The sequence below is a fragment of the Musca domestica genome, unplaced genomic scaffold (assembly GCF_030504385.1).
Source record: "Musca domestica strain aabys unplaced genomic scaffold, Musca_domestica.polishedcontigs.V.1.1 49, whole genome shotgun sequence".
NCBI lineage: Eukaryota > Metazoa > Arthropoda > Insecta > Diptera > Muscidae > Musca > Musca domestica.
The window spans coordinates 6,304,874-6,319,167 of record NW_026712344.1 but is presented as its reverse complement, the minus strand read 5'-3'; the positions used below and the strand labels follow the sequence as shown (position 1 = coordinate 6,319,167).

General features: G+C 32.0%; 1 long non-coding RNA gene across 1 annotated transcript; it reads right to left on the bottom strand.

Annotated features, from left to right (window-relative positions):
• Positions 1-2,291: 2,291 nt before the first annotated feature.
• LOC109612517 (uncharacterized) lies at positions 2,292-2,777 on the bottom strand. The gene is made up of 2 exons (XR_002194565.2): positions 2,566-2,777; positions 2,292-2,506 (listed from the first exon to the last, which is right to left on the bottom strand). It is a non-coding gene; the product is annotated as an uncharacterized LOC109612517 (long non-coding RNA).
• Between the last annotated feature and the right edge of the window lie 11,517 nt (positions 2,778-14,294).

Genomic DNA, 14,294 nt, shown 5'->3' with positions numbered 1-14,294 from the left:
TTTGATAAAATTAAAACATGCATACAAAAATTTATTTTCATCGAAGTTTGTTCGATATCGAATGTAATAAATTAGCCTCAGCATTTGCTTGTTTAAATACCCTCTAAATTCTATGGTCAAAACGTCGTTTTAATAACTTTGATCCTACAAAGTTCTGAAATTAAACGTGACCATAATATTCAATTAATTTTTCTAAATATCTACCATGTCCAATAGAAGTTTTCTTTTTCAATGTTTAGTGTTACACAGCACAATAAATTCGTTAACCATTCATGTTGATTACTATAATTTACCTATCAAATTTTAGGTACATACTTATATACATATGCATTTACAGAAAACACATTCTTTGTTAGATACTTAATCTGAAAACTGCTATATCGGCCAACAATAATCACAGCATTATGTTCTTACCTTCTACAATCTGTTTTTAGTAATATTTCTTCCTTTTCATTCATGTATTTCTCAATCGTATTTTATATATAATATTCCCTACAGGGACGTACACAGAGGGCTTTTCACAATTTTTGTATAGTTGATTTTCCACAATTTTCTGTATAGTTGACATGGAAAACTCAATATTTCTATGCAAGTCCCTAAATGTTGTTGAACATTTTTAAATATAATTTGAAATATTGCATATTTAAATGTTCAATCACATTTATGGAGCAAGGGTTTTTGGTATTTAATTTTGATGGAAGTTAATTGATTGCTAATAAATTCGTAAGACAATGTGATTTGAGTTTTTTTTTTTTTTTTGCTTCTTTAATACATTTAATTTTAAATTTGGCATCTTTGTGGAATTGTTGTCATTACTTTGGGTGGAATATTTTGAATAACCTCTATTATTTTTAACCACTTGTTAGCCAGTTTTTAAAATAGATGAAGACATATTCGATATATCCTGTTATGGCATATTTGAAAGCTGCAAAGAAAGAGAAAAATAATATCTTTATTTTAGTGTTGTAGGCAATGGCAAAATTAGAAATAGAAATTCTAAGAACTGTATTGAATTTGGCCAGAGCCATGGTATAATTACAGAAGGTATAATAAAGCAACTTCCTAAAGGCACTTTTTTCTATTGGTACCCCTATTCTTTCTAAACATATACACAGCTTGGAAATGTGTGTATTGTTTAAAAAAAAAGAAAAAGAAATTAAAAATTTTCAAATTTAGCTGCAACAGAAACGCATATGTAATTTTGTAATTTTTTGGATAAAACAGTATTATCCTACTGTCTTAGAGTCAATTTTGTGGAATAACCCAAACATTCCATTCATGTTTTGTAATTTTTCCCAGTATGGGAATTTTGAAAAAAATAATAATAAAACATGTAAAAAAGCAGTAAGTTCGGCCTTACTGGAATACCCAGTAAGGGTATTCATTTTCTTCCTTTGGAAGAAATTTGGAAATTTTCAAAAAATAAAATACCTTACAAATTTTATTAAAATCTTAAAAATACCTGTTTTATAGGGGTCTATAGGAACACGTTGATCTACATAGGCAACTTTTGTCATAAGCCATTACAATATTCAAATACGAAACTTGGCTCTCTATCTTTATTCGGTTTGACTCTAGCGTGATTACAACAGACGGTCAGGGATAAATCGTCTTAGAATTTCACGTGATCAGCGTAGAATTCTAAAACGATTTAGGCCTTTCCGTTCGTCCGTCTGTTGTAATCACGCTAGAGTCAAACCGAATAAAGATAGAGAGCTAAAATTTTGCACAGATCAGTCTTTTGTGTACGTCGGTCCACGATATCGAATGCCCCCCAAATAACTGTACCTCCTGACATTCGGCATTTTGATGATTTTAGCCACATTTTTCAATGACATTGTCTGAAATTCTACACAAGGAGTTCTTTGTGGGTACTTTACTCCCTGGAAGAGAATTGTCTATATAGGTCTACATTTTAGTATAGCCATCATATAATGGTACCCCGAGATATTCGGTATTTCTAGGATTTTCTCAACATTATTCAACGGAATTGTGTCAAACTTCGTATTTGAAGTTCGTAATGGGTACTACAATCTATGATGGAAAATTATGTATGCAGGTCCACGTATTAGTATAGCCCACACACAACCGTACCTTCCTTTATTCGGTACCCAACATACCAAAATGGCTTGAGAATAATATTACAATAAGCTTATGAACATAAGCCTAAAGCTTGAGAAAATCTTGAGAAAACATTGAAAAATGTTTGTATAACAAGTATAGAATAATCGAAACGGAACCCTTATTTATAAGCTTATACTTGAAATTGTAGAATAAGCTTACAAAAATAATATTATAATAAGCTTATTTTTGTAATAGTATAAAATATTATTTTTTTTAGTTTTTAATCATTTTTAACGTTTTTTCTTGATGGACATCCCAGTAGTCACTGCCGCATGTGGCCTTGATACCCTGACGCTTTCTTCTCCCTTATTTGAACTTCTGCATCTCTTCCACTAAGACTACACATTTATTGAATTCCTGCAACTTTTTTGATGCTTCCAATCTGAAATGGGATTGGAATAATTTATGTGAAAGATTCCCGGATTTATTATTCATCCATACCTTAAGGGTTCGGTCCACAAATGGGTCCTAAATTCGCGTGATTTTGTTTTTTGCCAAAGAAAATAATTTCTTGCTGACAATTTTCACAAAAAATCAAAACTAATTTATCAACAAGGGACAGATTTGAGAAATGTTTGTGGAACATAAGTGTTTCTCAAGCATTGTTGAAAAATTATATTTTTATAATATTGTTCTCAAGCTGTATTGTATTTTTGGTATATTGGGTATTTTGATAATATTAGGGACATTTTTCATCGGAATTGTTTCAAATTTCGTATTTGAAGTTCGGAATCGGTACTACAGCCTATGGCAGAAATTTTCTTATCCAGCACCACGTCTTGGTATATCCCCCGGATTTTTTTTTTAAATATTTCAAGTTCCTTCCGAATGGTGGAAGTTTTCCAATTCTGTGTCTAATATAAGTCCCTGAATAAAAAAATTCTTTATACTATATATTTTACTTGTAAATTAAATTTTGAACACAACCCAAAATTGTTAAATATTCCTATGCTAATTGTCATTTGTTGAATTAATAAAATGACATTTATGAGATATTGTCAATGCATTCATTAATTCAAAATATTGATATGTCTTCATTTATTAGCAGCGACACACACATTTGTTTACAACAATATGTTTGTTTCGGTAGTTATGAATGCTGTTTTCTTCTATTCAATTCCATTGTCTGGTGTTTGGTCAAGTGACTGCAGTGGAGTGGAGGTAGTCAATAAACGTGTATATTAAAATGCTATTTAAATACTCAATTAGATGATGATAGTCTTGCCATTAACTATCGATCGACACCATCATAGAAATGGTTAATTTATCGTTGGATGTGGCTCGTAGTTTAACAGCTTGTATACATTTCCGGGTCTATTGGCCACATGCCGCCGTTGTGGCGAAGATCTCTCTGTAGGAACATGTCTGTGTCTGCATTAGAACAGAAGTGCCTACAGATTGCATCCATAGAAGGTAATAGAAGAGTTAATAGCTTTAGTTAGTTCAGTCGTCGTACATTTTCCAACATATGTACTTAGCGATGTATCGTCGTTCGAATCGATAAATGGTGTTGCTTCATTTGTTATGCAAATACAGATGGAGTGCATGTAAAATAACGATGCAATTTGTAATTTGTGTATGTAAATTTCGATCGCATAAAAAGATATGACCAGTAGTCACCCTGCTGTTTAAGTACACTTGGTGTGTTATATTCCAGGCAGCTACTGGAGACGCCACAAACAATACCGCTATTATTATTATGCATTAATGTTATTCAGATTTTTTAATAACATATTTGAATGCATTTAATTTTTAAATTACATGCTGACAAATTTAATTTGTTGGTTTGAGGCGACTTTTAAATGCCCTTTATATGTTCCCAGGAATACAAAACAATTAATCTTAAATTTCCCTAGAGATGACATTTAAACTATATAAATATATAAATTTGCCATTTACCTTTTTTTGATATGCTATCTATTTTTGTTTAGGGCCAATCGGCAGCTATTTTAATTTTAGCTGAATGGGCAGCCGATAATATGCGTTATCAATGTACAAATAAAAAAATTAAAATGTACAAATTTAACAAGTAAAAAAGCAGCTGCATACAAAATTTTTTGCCGTAGGCTGTAGTACCCATTACGAACTTTAAATACGAAATTTGTTAATATTACGGTGAATAATGTCGCAAAAATCATGAAAATATCGGGAGGTACCGTCATATGGGGGCTAAACGAAGACGTGGATCCGCATAAAAATTTTTTGTCATTGGCTATAGTATCCATTACGAACTTTAAATACCCAACTTGAAACAATTCTGGTGAATAATGTTGCTAAAATCATCAAAATTCCGAACATCGGGAGGATATACGAAGACGTGGACCTACACAGACAATTTTATGTCTTGAGCTGTAGCATTCATTACGAACTTAAAGTACCATCCGGTTAATGATGTCGCTTAAATCACCAAAATACCGAAAAAAGGAACTATACCACAACGTGGACCTACATAGCCCATTTTCAATAACAAAATTTCTGCAGACATAATTTACATTTGAGAAAATTTTTATCAGCCCACTTCATTTCGTTTGGAAGCTAGAGTCATTTCAACAGACGGATAGATGGAAGGACATTGCCAAATTAACACAGAATTTTATGCAGATCAAGAATATACAAGGTGAGATGAAAAAACTGCAACCAACTTCAGACTGCTGTCATTTCTAAGCCACTTGTCCGACAACAACGACAACCAGTGACAACTAATGTTTACAAGGGAACAAAAGCATTTTGGTGAGAATTTTCCAGAAAAAAAGTTATTCTTGATGGAATTCATGCGTGATAGTGTGATTTCTTTATAGAAGAAAGTCTTAAAGTCGGGCGGGGCCGACTTTATGATACCCTACATCACTTTGCTAATTTAGTAGAGCTGCTCATAATAATTAAAATTTTTTATGGGAGAATTCCATATTACACGCTATGATTATAATTATAATTTAAAGTTCAAAGGACTAAATATGCCGAAGCATTTGTATCTTTTAAATTCGGACTGGTGTTGCCCATTCGGTGCGAAATTAATTTGAAATCGGATAAAAATATATATGGGAGCTATATCCAAATCGGAACCGATCTCGATAAAATTTGGCAAAGATATTTCTGAGCTGTATTTGGTATATTTCCCTGAATATCGTTGTTACGGAGTGCATATTATGGCTGAGGGTAACAAATACAACAAGTCGGATGAACAGTATATATGGGAGCTATAGCTATATCTGAACCGATGTTCACCAAATTTGACACACTAGCTTCTAGACTCAATTCGTTCGTAAGTGCCAAATTTCATCCCATTTGGGCAAATATTAGACGTTTGGTGCACAATCAAAGGTAAATCGGACGAAGTTATATATGGGAGCTATATCCAAATCTGAACCGATCTCGATAAAATTTAGCAAATGTATTTCTGAGCTGTATTTGATATATTTCCCCAAATATTGTTGTTACAGAGTGCATATTACGGCTGCGGAGGACAAAAATAACAATATATATGGAAGCTATAGCTATATCTGAACCGATTTCGATCAAATTTGACATACTTATTGGAGGTGGAGGGTATAAAATATGGAAAATGTGTCGAATTTTGGATATTTCTAATTATAAAGACAAAGTTTTTCATGAATAATATGTTCAGAGAAATTGTAGTCTCTGAGGATAATAACTACAAGTCTCCGGGATAATAACTACAAGTCTCCTTTAGAAAGTATGTCTTGTGTCTTGTCTTGACTAAATATTTAAACAATTAAAATTTGAATTTTGAATTTGAATTTTCGACTTTTTGGCCATGAAAACGAAGTCGTTGGTAATTTATACGTTCAGAAAAATTGTAGCCCGGGACAATTGACTTGAAAGCAAGTCAAATTTTTATGTTTTCCAAAAAAAAAAAAAATAAATAAATAAATAAATAAATAAATAAATAAATAAATAAATGAAGTCTGAGAAAAAAACTCTATTTCTTTATTTTCACCTTAGACTTATAGTATAGCGGACTTTTTTGTTCAATACAACGCCAGGTAACAGAAACGCTACGCGCACATTAATGTTTTCTTATCGCTCCACCTTGTTATACATGTATTGTGCTTATACCCTTCACCATAAATAGTATGGAGGGTATATTAACTTCGTCATTCCGTTTGTAACTCATCAAAATAATAAAATAATAGACATAACAAAGTATATATATTCTTATATATTATAAATTCTATAACGACTTAGTCCTGCCCGTTCGTCCTTCTGTTGTAATCACGCTAGGGTCAAAATGAATAAAGACAGGAAGCTAAAGTCTAAATCAGTCTTTTGTCACAGTTTACATCCTGAAAGAGTATTGTCTATATAGGTCCATGATATCGTATATCCCCCATATAACGGTACCTCTCCATATTCAGTATTTTGATGATTTTAGCTACATTTTCCAATGGAATTGCCTAAAAATACAGTTCTAGAAGTTATTTCTAAGCACTTTACCTCCTGAAAGAGATATGTCTATACAGGTCCACGATATTGTATAGCCCACATACAACGGTACCCCTCCCCCCATCTTCGACATTTTGACGATTTTATTGACGTTATTCACCGTAGTTATTTCAAGTTTCGTATTTAGATTTTGTAATGGGTACTAGGGTAAGTGTGCCTAAGTTCGGCATGTCCCAGTAGTCGGCACTTTTCATTTTTAAGCCCAAATAAATGAAACTATTGTAACTAAATGTATTTTGTTTACTTCAAAAATATTGTCAGCTATCTTTGTGTACAATTTCGCTAAGAAAAGATAATTTATTCTAATAAAAATTAAATTTTTGTCTGTGAAGGTCCTCAACAACCCATATTCTTAAGAAAAGTACAATAAAGACGTCGAATCAGTTTAACTAAACAAAAATATTATATTTAAATGAATTAATTTATTATTATTATTAATTATACTTACAAAAAAATTGGTATGCCGAAAAATTGGAAAATGCCATACCGACAATTGGCAAGTGGTGCCGAATACTGGCAAAAAAGCATTGTTTTAATAAAACAACAAATTTATGAAATTTAATAAAAAGTTCTTAAAACTTTATTTATTATTGCAAAAACTATACAAAATTTCGAATCTGAATAAATTAACTTTGTAATAATTGAAATGTTCCACTCAGAATGGTGAGCGATTAAAAACGCGAAAATCCTAAAAGTGCCGACTACTGGTACACTTACCCTATAGTCTATGACAAAAAACTTGCTTATGCAGGCCCACGTCGTCGGATAGCCTCCATATAACGGTACCTCCAAATATTGGGTATCTTGATGATTTTAGCTACATTATTCACCAGAGTTATTTCAAATTTCGTATTTAGAGTTAGAGTAATAGGATCTGCAGTCTAAAACAGAAAATTGTTTATGGAGGTCGAGGTCTTCGAATAGGCCACATATGTCAGCATCTCTCTATATTCGGTATTTTGACGATTTTGGAAACAATATTTAGCGACATTGTTTGAAATTTCGTATTTGAAGTTCCTAGTAGGTACTACAGCCTGTGACAGAAAATTGACTATGCAGGTCCAGGTCTTCGTATAGTCCCGATATATCGGTACCTCCCTATATTCGATATTTTGATGATTTTAGCGACATTACTCACCAGAGTTGTTTAAAAGTTCGTATTTAGAGTACGTAATGGGAACTAAAGTCTTCGACAGAATATTGTTTTTACAGTTTATACAAGGTCTTTGTATAGGCCCCTTATATCAGCACCTCTCTATATTCGGTATTTTGACAATTTTAGATGCAATATTCACCGAAATTGTTTGAAATTTCGTATTTGAAGTCCTAGTATGTTTTGAAAATTTCCAAATTTGTTACAAATGGTGGAGGCCATTTAAAGTTCGGCCGGTCGAACTTACTGCTTTTTTGCTCGTTGAATACAAAATCCAGAATAATGGGATTAAACCTGACTATTTTGCAACAACAGAAAAACTACGGTATCCCAAAAAACAAATAAATATCAACCCTGTTCTATTTATACAACTTTCAATACCATATTTTAAAATAAAACATCAATAGCTTTGTTCATACAGTATGTATATTTTATTATATGAATTTTTATTGTTATTTATTATTTTGTTTTGTTTTTAGTTGATTTATTCATATTAAGATTTATTTATTTTTTTGTTTGGTTTGATATATAATTTGGTTGGTTTTAGTGGTTGTTTTTTTTTTCATTTTAATATCATTTATGCTTTCATCGTCTTCTTCTTCTTCTTCGTAATCATTGTCATAATAATAATAATAATTAGAATAGTTGGAATTTTAATTCTTTGTATCAAGTTTGTTTTTTGTTTTATGTTTTTTTTTTATATTTGTATTTCGTTTTAGTAGAATGATTTAGTATTTATTTGCAACTGTATTTCTTTGTTAATATCTTTTTTTTTTGTTAATTTTGTCAATAAAATGATCCCTACAATGTTTTTTTTCTGTGATGTTGTTCTTTTCTTAGTTCTTTTTCGGTTATTTGTTTATTTTGTTTTTCTTATTTCTTTAATATAAATATTCATTTGTTGCTGTTGTTGGATTTAAAATAATTTTACTAAAACACCTTGATAGTGTGTTGATTTTTTTTTTGTTTGTCGTTAATGCTGTATGAAGTGTTTTCTTTTCTTAAATGTTTTTTTTTTTTAATATTCACTATGTCCTCTTATTCTGATTCATTAATTTCAGCTAAATATAAATATATTTTGTTTGTAATGTATATATATAAATATTTTGTTAATAATTATTTAACTAAAATATATGATAAACAAACATACGTTGAACACTAAAGCCATACAAAAAATTATATATACTTTTTTTATGTTTTCATTTCATTATATATTTTGTTTGTATATATACTTTTTTATCGCTTATTTACTAATAATTTCCATTTTCTATAGATTTTTGCAATAAGTTTGGATTATGGTTAATTTTAATTTATAGTTGGAAACATAAGATTGAAAGGTCAAGGAAGGATCAACACAAATAATCAGATCTTACTATTGCTCAAGGTGGAGAGGCAAACCAAAAAAGCAGCTTTGAGGCCATTACGAGTATTTGTGGTAGTCAGAGTAGGGAGTTTAATTGGTTTATGAGCCAATTTTTCAATGATAACTTTGAAGTGTAAAATGAAAGAAACCCCAGTATCGAACAATTAGGCTGCAAATACATAAAAAGCTTGAAGTCATAGCTAGGCATATTAATGCCAAATTATAATGAAAAACGACGGCAGGATTTTAGTGCGGCTCTGTAATTCCTTTGTGAAATGTCACAAAATAGGCCGTGCCATGACTTCAAGCATCTTATGTACTTAGCCCTTTAGGTAAATCCAATTAAACATAAAAAAAAATCTTATATTTGAAATTGAATTTTTTTCTTGGTCTTAAAAACTCTTAGCTTCCAAAAGCTTTAGAAGAGCTCTTGATATATTATAACGATAGAAGATCTCATGAATATACACCAGACCCCATGGTCTTCTATCTATACAAGAACCCATCTTATCTTTGAAATTGACATTTTCTTAGAATGAGCTCATCGTCATTTATACTTATGGTCCTTAAAACTCTTAGCTTGTAATACGTTAAGAAGAGCTCTTGATATATTACACTGATAGAAGACCTCGTGGATTTCAATCCACCAGAAAAATTGGTTATACCCCTTGTACAAAAGAGCTCGTTATGAGGGTCTTCGATCTATAGAAGAACCCATGGTCCTCTGTACATAGAGGAACCCGTGGTCTTCTATCTATAGAAGAACCCATTGCCCTCTATAAATAGAAGAACCCGTGGTCTTCTATCTTCTATCTACAGCAAACCCATGGTCTTCTATCGGTCTTTGATTTACACAAGAAAAACTTGTGGTCTTCCATGTACAAAATACGTCGTAGTTTTCTGTCTCTAGAAGTTATGATGGTCTTCGATTTATAGAAGAACCTAAGGCCTTCTATCTATAGAAGAACACATTGCCCTCCATAAATAGAAGAACCCATGGTCTTCTATTTTCTATCTACAGAAGACCCCATGGTCTTCTATCTATAGAATACCCCATCTTATCTTTGAAATTGATCTTTTTTCTTAGAACAGCTCATGGTCTTTCATACTTATGTACATTTTCTTGGTCTTAAAAACTCTTAGCTTCCAATAGCTTTAGAAGAGCTCTTGATATATTATACCGATGGAAGACCTCGTGGATTTAATCCACGAAAAAAACTGGTGGTCTTTCATGAAAAAAAAAAGACCTCGTGGCCGTGTGTCTCTAGAAGTTATGATAGAAGACCCCAATGGCCATCCATATATAAAAGAACCCATGGTACTCTCTCTTTAAAAGATTCCATGGTCTTCTATCTACAAAAGACCTAATGGTCTTTTATCTGTCTTTCAAATACACAAGACCCTATGGTCTTCTCCAAGGTGAGATGAAAAAATTGCAACCAAATTCAGACAGCTGTCACTTTAAAGCCACTCGTCCGACAGCTGTTAAAATTATTCAAGTAACAGCATTTAGTTGAGAATTTTCCAGAAAAAAAAAATCGTGATGGAATTCAAATAACCACAACTGGCTATCGTTAGAGCACTCCAGCATTAAAATGTGAATAAATCTTTTGAGTCTCGTACCGTGATACTGGTAGCGTAGCCCGACGTCAAGGAAGTGAAAGGAAGAAAAGAGCAAACATCAGCAGAAATCGTTCGGAAAGTAAAGAAGCGACTTGATCGAGACCCGAATCGCAGTGGCCGAAAAATGGATCGTGAGCTGAACATATCGCAATATTCCATTCGGCAAATATTGAAAAATGAGCTAAATAGCTCTTGATATATTATACCGATGGAAGACCTCGTGGATTTTATCCACGAGAAAAACTGGTGGTCTTTCATGAAAAAAAGACCTCGTGGCCGTGTGTCTCTAGAAGTTATGATAGAAGACCCCAATGGCCATCCATATATAAAAGAAACCATGGTATTCACTCTTTAAAAGATTCCGTGGTCTTCTATCTACATAAGACCTAATGGTCTTTTATCTGTCTTTCATATACACAAAACCCCATGGTCTTCTACAAGGTGAGATGAAAAAATTGCAATCGCGTGGCCGTACGTGATGAATTGCCGAAGTTGGTTTTCTCCGATGAGAAAATATTCGTTTTCCAGCAGTTTGTAAACAAACAAAATGATAGTGTTTACTTGCCAAAGAGGTCAGCGAAAAATGTGCACCTTCGGTTGGCCACCAGAACTCAAGCGCCGGTTATGGTGATGGTGCGGGCCGCCATAAAAGCCGATGGTCGCTCTCCGCTCGTATTAATCGATCGTGGCATTAGAATAAATACCGAATATTACAAGGAACATATTCTGGAGGGTGTATTAAAGCCTTGGGCACGCAAACATTTTGGTCGCAGACATTTGACACTCAGCATGAGCCAATGGTTACAAAATGAGGTTCCTCGCTTCATTTCCAGCGCACAATGGCCACCCAAATCTCCGGATACCAATCCGTTGGACTATTGTGTCTGGGGTATTTTGGGAAGCAAGGTTGGCACTATCAAAATTCCAAAGTGTCGATCACCTCCAGAAAGCGCTTCGCCGGGAATGGGCCAAAATACCACAGAGAAACATTCGGGCAGCGTGTGACGGTTTCATTGACCGTTTGAAGGCCATAATTCGTGCCAAAGGTGACCAATTCGAACAAATCTAAACTTATTCTAAAATTTCATTCTATTTCCGACATTTTTGCTTTCATTCAATAAAATTAAAAAAATAATTAAAAATATGGCATTTGACTTTGTTGCAGTTTTTTATCTCACACTGTATCTAACAAACATCCCATGGTCTATAGACGAACCTATGGACGTTCTAACCTATTTTTAGTTGCTATTGATCTGGTTTCTTATAGTCTTTAGTCATTAAAATTTACCTAACTTCTCTAATCAGAGTTCAAAAATTGGCTCCATGAGTTCGAGTTATAGAAGATGTTCGAAAATGATCAGAATGTAATATGATAAATTTGTGTGGTCAATACGAAGTTTGTAGAAAAAAAGTGAAAGTGATTTGGAGAGAGAGAGAGATAGATTAGATTTTTTAGTTATAATTTTATTTTCTATTATTGAAGTTGTTTTTTGGTTTAATATCATTTTGTCGGTAATAAATTATCTTTTTTTTTTGTCTTCAGTACTTGATTTTGTTTTTCATTTGGTTTTTTTTTTTTTTTTTGCTTAACATATATAATTCAACAGATATGTTTTCTTAAAAATTCTCATTATAATTAATACTTTTTTGACGAGCTTTGGTTTTTTGTTTATATATATGTATATTAGCATTTGAGTGTTGTTAGTTTTTTTTTTGTATATAGTAACAAAAATTATAATTTTTTTTTCACATCTCTACAAAAAATTGTTCATAATTTGTTGTTGTTTTTGAGTTTTTTTTCTTGAGTAGGACAAAATTTTCATTGTGTCCACTAAATGTTTGCTAAATTTAACAGATCCCTAATTTTTGTTTTTTTTTATTTATTTTATTTTTCATTATAAATAGTTCATAATATATAAATTAAATAAAACATAAGAATATGAATAGATTGGTTTTATTTTTTGGTTAATTATTAAGAACACATATTTATTGATTTTATTGCACAATGCCCAATATAAAATGTTAATAGATTGCAACATATTTGTTGATTGGTTTAAAATAACATTGATGTTTGAGGAACAGAAAGTCGAATTTAAGAAGAGACTATTTAAAGTTTTAATAAAATAAAAAGCTTTTTTTAAATGGTCTATAATTTTTTAGTGTTTATCTAAAATGTATGATATGACATTATGTGCCCTTAATGTCCTCCAAATACTTCTTCTAAAATATACTTTTACGGTACAATATTAAAAAAATGCTTTATTTGAAATTATTTCTAGCATTTTTAAGGATATATATTTCACAGGCAGATCTGTTTCTTTTGGTGACTCATAGCGAAATTCAATGTGTAATATATATCCTTCATAGACTTAGGAAATCGAAAGTTGGTAAAACCAATATTGAATTTATTTTAGGAAATTTTAATATTACCATTTTCATAAACATCCTTGAGGAAACAATATGGGCTTCTCTTGTATGATTGTGTGCTGACCTATTTTTTGTATGTTCTATGTTATATGTTGAACAAGTTCTAAGAAGGCCTGATTCGATAATGGTTATAGGATGACAAAGTTCTTGAATGTCAAGTTCCGTTTGGAATTTCAAAAATATGTTCAATCCCATGTATTCCATATGATTAAATTACCTCACCTAAAATGTATATAAAACCAGTAAAGAAAGTCCTAAAGTCGGGCGGGGCCGATTTTATGATACCCTACACCACTTTGCTAATTTAGTTGAGCTCCACTTAATAATTAAAAGTTTTTATGGGAGAATTCAATCATACACGCCATGATTATAATTATAATTTAAAGTTCAAAGGACAAAATATGCCGAAGCATTTGTATCTTTTAAATTCGGACTTGTATTGCCCATTTGGTGCACAATTAATTTGAAATCGGATAAAAAATATGTATGGGAGCTATATCCAAATCGGAACCGATCTCGATAAAATTTGGCAAAAATATTTCTGAGCTGTATTTGATATATTTCCCTGAATATCGTTGTTACGGAGTGCATATTACGGCTGTGGGTAACAAATCGGATGAACAGTATATATGGAAGCTATAGCTATATCTGAATCGATCTCGATAAAATTTAGCAAAGATATTTCTGAGCTGCATTTGATATATTTCCCCAAATATTGTTGTTACAGAGTGCATATTACGGCTGTAGGTAACAAATACAACAAATCGGATGAAAAATATATATGGGAGCTATAGCTATATCTGAACCGATCTTCACCAAATTTGGCATAATACCTTCTAGACTAAATTCGGTCGTATGTGCCAAATTCCATCCCATTTGGGCAAATATTAGACGTTTGGTGCACAATAAAAGGTAAATCGGACGAAGTTATATATGGGAACTATATCCAAATCTGAACCGATCTAGATAAAATTTAGCAAAGATATTTCTGAGCTGCATTTGATATATTTCCCCAAATATTGTTGTTACAGAGTGCATATTACGGCTGTGTGTAACAAATATGACAAATCGGATGAACAGTATATATGGGAGCTATAGCTATATCTGAACCGATATCTGACATACTACCTTCTAGACTCA